Here is an 8,758-nt window from a genome sequence, read left to right on the forward strand (position 1 = left end):
CACATATAAAACATTCGGTTTCTTAGCACAAAATTTAATTATTAAAGAATTCCACTTTACAATATAAAATAAGAAGTTTAGCTGTTGCGTCATTATTCACCCCTAGGGGCGCATTAACATTTTTGTCCAACGAATTGGCACTATATGCTGACCATTTCTTGCATGGTTTGGGAGGACATTAAAACTAGTGGAACTCGCGTGTTTCCAACAATGTCTTTCTTTTTAATGGTGGTTTATAAAGAACAACACTCGGTTTTCGTATGGGCAGTCCATGTAGTCCAGTTCTAGCAGGGCTATACAGAGTATTTTGAAACCATAATAATAAACATTATCAAGGGGAAAAGATTCCGTCTGCTTGAGATATGTGGACGACATATTATCTTTTTGGAATTCGATCTGAAGAGATTTTAATACTCCTTTTTCAGCAAATAAGCCAACTTTGTATCGAAGAGTAAATTTAAAGTAGAATACGATAAGGATAACAGAATTCCTTTCCTGACTGCACCAATAAGTTTTTAAAGGGAATCAGATTTTCTTTCGTCCCCTACCAAGAGACAAGAAAGAAAGGCGTACAACAGCTAAATGAAAATCTCGTACTGGGGAGCATCAAGTAGATTTGTGAAACCCTGGGGAAAAACATTCCTTTTGTTTTCAGGTACCTCAGTACGGTAGGATCTTCGGTCACCAACATTTAGGGAAAACAGAAACGCCCAAAGATATTTTATGCCTTGTAAGCAATACAAAAAGTCTTGTATGTGGGTTTCACGGGTAGAGCCTTCCCCAGGGGGAAATCAGACACAAACGATAGGTAAGATATGCTTATCAAAATTCTGCCACTTTTAATGATTTAAGTAACCCTAATATCAGTATCACCTGGGATGTATCGCAGATTACTTATTGAAGCTTGAGCCATTTCTAAGGTTAGAGAGTCGAAGCTACTTTAATTAAGAAGACAAACAACAAGAATTTATCTCTTTGGTCCAAGAAACCACGTGAAATTGACCAAATCTTCTTGGTTTCACTTTAAAGAAGGCCACTCCTTATCCTATACACTTTGTCAGAACCCAACTATCTCAGTGACCTTTCATTACCTGTCATTTAAAAACTCCTTGTGCAAATAGTTTACCTGACTAAGATTGGTAAGTTACTGATAAAGTAAAACAACATGAAAATTAATTTTGGGTTAAACAGAATTCTTTAGAAGAAACTCCGACCTTATCCAAACATAGTTACTTCATTAACATAGGAAACTCTATCATTCTTCAAAGATACAATTATATATATTATATATATATATATATATATATATATATATATATATATATATATATATATATATATATATATATATATATATATATATATATATATATATACATATATATATATACATATATATATATATACATAGATATTATATATATATATATATATATATATATATATATATATATATATATATATATATATATATATATATATATATATATATATATATATATATTCTTCTTCCCAGCTTGTTCCCATTTTAATATGGGGTCGCCGTGATGCCTTCTTTTGAAGGACTTTGATTTGGCTTTGGGATAGACTTTGTAGTCCCGATCGGCTGCCCTACCTGACATCGCTTAGACCCCGGTATTGTGTACATGTATTGTACCAGTTCACCAGCGCTCTTTCTCCCAGCAACGAGGAGTTGTTACGCGGTGAGGTCGACAGTCGAGACGTGTGAGGTGTCTGTTATGTTTTTAGAAGATGTTGGAGTGGCTTTGTTTGTGTGTGTAATAGTCTGTAACACCCATTTGCTTTTAAGCAAACCTATCCGTTGATTACGTACATAATCCCGGGGTGTCTACACGGATAGCAAAGTGTCCACCTCTCTGACCAGTCAACTGCGGATTTGAACCCGCGCCACAGACCTCTAAGAAGTCTGAGGATGCTGCCTTAACCAACTCGGCCATTGAGGCTCTTATATACTATATATATATATATATATATATATATATATATATATATATATATATATATATATATATATGTGTGTGTGTGTGTGTGTGTGTGTGTGTGTGTGTGTGTGTAACTGAATCACGAAAAAATATGGAACGTGATGAATATATAAATAAAGGCAGTGCCATGAAGGAAAGTAAAACGACGGAGTGGTGTTAGGCCTTTCGACTTACTGTCCTTTACTTAGCAGACTAAGTAAAGGACAGTAAGTCGAAAGGCCTAGCACCACTACGTCGTTTCACTTTCCTTCGTGACATTGTCTTTATAGACACACAAACGATATATATATATATATATATATATATATATATATATATATATATATATATATATATATATATATATATATATATATATATATATATATATATACATACACTATATGTATGTGTTTTTTATTATGTGTGTGTGTGTTTGTGCATAAGTGAGAGTACTTCAACAAGCAGTTGAATAAAAGCGTTAGTGATTGGTTAGCAGTAGCTGACTATGACAGTGTAAAATACATTTAATGAAAAACGATCAATAGGTATTTATAAGAGTACCATTCGTCTCAGATAAAGTAAGTGCTGTCGGAAATTTAAATTATATTAAGTTATTGTAACACACTCTAAATTGGTAGTGTTTCACTATGGGTTATTGAGTTATTAAAATTAAAGAACTTAATGGTTCCTCTGATATTGAGACGTTTCAGAAAAATAATGTTGAACTGGCTGAAGTAGGGAAGTAATTCGAGAGACGCTGAAGTTTAAAAATTCTCGAGAGGCTCTGTTGCTTATACTCGCTGAAAGTTCCGTCCATCTCATAAGTTTTATTCCTGACGTTCGTCGCTGAAGTTTGTCTCGAAACGCTTTTAATGAATAGTGCTGTAAAAGTCATCTACTCTCTCTCTCTCTCTCTCTCTCTCTCTCACTCTCTCTTTCAAATTACTATAAAAAATCAATTCATGCCTTATCTAAAATACTTTTTAACTGTGGAGAGAGAGAGAGAGAGAGAGAGAGAGAGAGAGAGAGAGAGAGAGAGAGAGAGAGAGAGAGAGAGAGAGAGAGAGAGAGAGGAAAGCTGTTTCGTCAAGAGTTGACGCTTATGTGTCAGATCAGGCATGATCCTGAAGTTCATATGAAACCCAAGTGAGTATGATGTATAATGTTTTATTGCCAAGGCTTTACAAAAGCATATTACTCTTTATCACTATTCAGCAGTTGTATGACTGGAGATACATTATTGTTATTATTTGTAGTAGTAGTAGTATTAGTAGCAGTAGTAGTATGAAGAAGGGTAAAGAAGGTGCTATTTAAATCCACCATGTGATAGATTATTCTGGGAAAACGAGTGAATGGACAACTGGCTTCTTCGTTGGATCCTCCCCGGGCTATTTGCTCTAATGTTTAATGTGAGTTATGCTCTAATACACTCGACGTAATATCACGGGAATAGAGCATTAATCCACCACTCTCTTTCTCCCCCAATATTTTCCAATGCACGCTGGTAATTTATTGCTCCCTCCGCTTCTTCGAATTCGCACACATCTCCTTTGTTGTGCGCATTCAGCTTTCATAGATTATTCAGTCCATATATATTTTTTTCTTTATCTCGCGTCCTCATCCCCCTTTTTTTTCTTCGTTGTTTCTTTGTTAGAGGTGGAAACGGCAACTGATTATATAGAAGTACATAGTACGGAAAAATTCTCATATTGAGTCTTTGTTTAACATTCAAATTCAAATGTGATGGAGTTCAAGTATCATCTGTCTGGATTGCATTTGGTTTTTTCTTTCCCTATCAAGCCCTTCCCTTACCCTTTCTCCCTTCCCAGCTCTCTCTCTCTCTCTCTCTCTCTCTCTCTCTCTCTCTCTCTCTCTCTCTCTCTCTCTAGAATGTGCTTCTCTCTGGCGTTGGACAGCAAATAGCAATAACCCTTCATCATAATAAAGTCATAACGTTGCTGTAAGTAGCTCCTCATCTCTGTGTCCGAACATGCCAACCTTCCCCTCAGAAGCCGTCTACGTCTTCTGCAGACTTTGCTCGCCCTCATTCTTTCAGCTGAGACTTAGTACTTACTCGCTTGCATTCTGTGTGTACAGTATGTATGCGAGATCATACCTTCCTTCTTTAATTAAGGTATTTCGCCCTTTTATCTCTTTTCATTTTGAGAACTATTAGTCTAAATACGCTTGATGTTTTTGCTTAATTGTGCTTAGACAATAACCTGAGTTTTAGTGTGTGTGTGTGTGTGTGTGTGTGTGTGTGTGAGGGGGTGGTGGTAGTGGGGACTGGTTAAGTTGCATTCGAAGAAATGAATAAGAAATTAATGTTTAGAACTTTGGTTTTAGGAATGTGATGTACATAGCTCAATTTAAAGCGGTAAGTTTTCCAATTCTCCATTAAAATCACACCTATGCTCTGTAATTCTTAGCCTTTTTTAACGTTATATTAGGTAGACTTGGACGATATTCCTTGTCGCAATGTTTTGGAGACTGTTAATAATTATATCCCTCGTAGTAATTTATTTCATTGCCTCAGCTGATATCGGCTGATTTACATTTACCAGGATTATTTTCTCTTTTTAGCTCAAATATAATTCATTGCGCTTATAATATTCTTTTCTTTGCGTTGATTTTCTGTTATCTCCTTTCATCAGATTTTACTGTGTATTCTAATTCTACCAAACATTTAGTTCGTAGCGTATGAGGAGGCTTCAGCCTGTTGTAGTTTGTGGAAATTTTCGCTTCTTGCTACAAGGCAATAATAATGAAAATATACTTCCTCGTTATGCTTTTGCTTGTCACTTAATTAGCAGAAAAGAATTCTTTTCATACGTTTTCCTTTTATTTACGTGTTCACTGGACTTTGAAATGGGGGATATTACATTTTATTTTTAGCCTGTCAGTCAACGTAAGGCTTGACAACAAAACGAACATTTTATTATATTGTTGTTTGATCTTGATGGGATATTCGTTTTGTGCTTTAATAGATGAACACTTCGGTGAAATTAGAGCCTTGCACTAGAATACAAAGATGTAGAGTGACACTACCATATTTTCGATTAGCTGATTCAGTTTTACTGAAAATGATCTCTTTCATAGTGTACAGTGCATAATATATATATATATATATATATATATATATATATATATATATATATATATATATATATATATATATATATATATATATATATATATATATATATATATATATATATATATATATATATATATATATATATATATATATATATATATATATATATATATATAGAGGCAAATATTATGCCATAAATTTCGTAAAATATTTAATTCACTATACCTCGTAAATAACTTGCACCCAAGGGGAATTATAAGTGATGAGTGCTTTGTCACCAGTGGGATTCGAACTGCGGTCTGGTTGGGAAACAACAAAAGTGGAATGACTATGACCATTGAGCCCTATGTGATGGCTCATTGGTCATAGCTACTGTTTTATAGTTTACAAAATCGTTTCCCTCGATGCTAAAATTACAATGTGAAGATTTTTCATTATCCTATATACCATAAATACTATTCGTTAGTCCGTGAAGAATGATGGAGGGCCGGGTGCTGATGAGCTTAGACTTTCATGACCTAACATGAAACTAAGTTTGGAGATGGACTCCAAGAAAACCAAGTGTGGGACCTTTCTTTTTTTTGGTGTTGTGTCCTACATTGCTTGCGGGTTTCGAAACTTTTTTCTCAAACTGGAACTGTGACAGATACCGGGGTTCTACGTAGAGACGACACCTGACAACTAGAGCAGATGTTTGAAATGGGCTGAAAAGTTCGTTGGTTTCCGTGGATGGTTTTCACCCGACTCTTCACTTTCCTGAAACTGATTGAGAAATATCACACGAATTCAAAGATGAAACTTTATATTAAAAAAATAATTCAAAATAAGTGGATCCGTTTTTACTTTCGTTTAAACCTGTACTATTATTCAATGTTTGTGTTACTAATATGTCAACAATGACACAAATAAATGACTAAACATAAACGCAGTAGGAACATCTCTTAAATGAAGATAACTTTCACCCCGGAATCCAGAGGGTTACGCAAACCGATTTTGACATCAATGGGAAAAATTTTGGGTCATTTAGAACTTCTTTTCAGCCTTGACAATGTTAGTTATTAGTAATTAGTCAATATAAGTTATTAGTAATTGGTCAATAAGGTGAAAAACTGCGTTGTATTCGTTACTGGTATGCGCCATATTTAAGTGCAACGGCTGAACAAACACTACAATGCACTCTGACGTATGGCTGATCAAGTAATGATAGTGGGCGCTCGCAAGAGAAAAGTTTACCAAGTTCTCAGCAGCGATAACCTCATCGGATGTGCAGTGTGTGTGTCAGCGTAGCCCCTTGTGGCGAAATCCAAGTAAGGAAATATCCTTTTGTGCCGAGTCACTTAATTGCCTAATCAGACGAAGCCTGCAATTATGTACTCTGTGGAAAGTATTATTTACGTTGTATTAATCCGAAACCTAACAGCTTTGAGAAAATCGTTCACGTTTCTTCATGTAACAAAAATGTTGGTTTAAATTTTATTAAAGGGGTGATATTCGAGGCGGTGATAGGGCATTTTTTTTTTGTCCCGCTTTCTCGATTGTCACATCTGGTTTGGAGTTTTTTTTTTTTTTTTAACTCAGGATACTAGCAGAAGTTTTTATTTGTTTTAACTTAGTTCATACTCGAACTTAAGCAGCATAAGTCTGTATCATAGAAGTATACATATATACTGTATATATATATATATATATATATATATATATATATATATATATATATATATATATATATATATATATATATATATATATATATATATATATATATATATATATGTAATATTTATATGTATGCCTATACATATATATATATATATATATATATATATATATATATATATATATATATATATATATATATATATATATATATATATATATATATATATATATATATATATATATATATATATATATATATATATATATATATATAGAGAGAGAGAGAGAGAGAGAGAGAGAGAGAGAGAGAGAGAGAGAGGTACATGTCAGCAGAAAGAACAGTGACATTCGATAAAATTACCAGATCACCATTTGACCAGTAATAGAGAGAGAGAGAGAAAGAGAAACAAAGAAACGTCCGAAAGATAATACCCTTAAGGCAATGATAAATTCATTCCTTTCTTGAAAGGCTCAGAGACCAACTCGAATGTAAGAAACGGAAGAGAAAGTTTAAGAACATGAATCAATTGATTCCTATGCCCTAGCCTGTCTCCTGTAGTGGATAGCTTCATTTCAACAGTAATACTTTGGTATATTTGGGAATGTAACTCTTAAGAACAAAGCAAAATAAGAAATTAGATGGAAAATCGGATGTTTACATGCAGTTTGGTAAGATAATAAGGCAGTTTATTTCACCCCATCATAACCCAAGTTCTTCCTTGATTTTATTTTGCTCTGCATTCCCTTCGAACTATTGTTAGAATTGGCACAGTTCTCCATCCATATTCTTCCATTACTTTAAGCTACTAGATCCTCCTTCTCTTCCGCCACAGGGGATCCATGGGAAGGATCGTTCAGGAGTTTCATTTCTGTAAATCTGCTTTAAAACAGATGCTCATTCAGTCGTAACGTTCCACGGAACGTTACGACAGAATGTGCATCTGCTAACGTCACGACTTAATGAGCATCTGCTTTAAAACAGATGCTCATTTAGTCGTAACGTTCCGTGGAACGTTACGACTGAATGAGCATCTGTTTTAAAGCAGATTTACAGAAATGAAACTCTTGAGCAATCCTTCACATGGATCCCCTGTGGCGGAAGAGAAGGAGGATCTAGTAACTTAAAGTAATGGAAGAATATGGAGGGAGAACTGTGCCAATTCTAACAGTAGTTCGAAGGGAATGCAGAGCAAAATAAAATCAAGGAAGAACTTGGGTTATGATGAGGTAAAATAAGCTGCCTTATTATCTTACCAAACTGCATGTAATCATCCGATTTTCCATCTAATTTCTTGTTTTGCTTTATTCTTAAGAGTTACATTCCCAAATATACTGAAGTATTACTGTTGAAATGAAGCTGCCCACTACAGGAGACAGGCTAGGGCATAGGAATCAATTGATTCATGTTCTTAAACTTTCTCTTCCGCTTCTTACATTCGAGTTGGTCTCTGAGCCTTTCAAGAAGGAATGAATTTATCATTGCCTTAAGGGTATTATCTTCCGGACGTTTCTCTCTCTCTCTCTCTCTCTCTCTCTCTCTATATATATATATATATATATATATATATATATATATATATATATATATATATACATAATATGTATATATATATACATACATATATATATATATATATATATATATATATATATAAATATATAAATGTACACATATATATGCATGTATATATGTATACAACTCTCTCTCTCTCTCTCTCTCTCTCTCTCTCTCTCTCTCTCTCTCTCTCTCTCTCTCTCTCTCTCTCTCTCTCTCTCTCTCTCTCGTGTAATTACGTATTTTGCAATGACAAACGGGTATGGAATGTCCACACACACGTATGTGTATATTTATATATTTATATATACATATACATATATATGTATATATATACACGCATACATACATGCATACATACACATACACACACATAAATATATATATATATATATATATATATATATATATATATATATATATATATATAATATATAGAGAGAGAGAGAGAGATTATTAGAA

The sequence above is a fragment of the Macrobrachium rosenbergii genome, chromosome 21, assembly GCF_040412425.1.
Source record: "Macrobrachium rosenbergii isolate ZJJX-2024 chromosome 21, ASM4041242v1, whole genome shotgun sequence".
Lineage (NCBI taxonomy): Eukaryota > Metazoa > Arthropoda > Malacostraca > Decapoda > Palaemonidae > Macrobrachium > Macrobrachium rosenbergii.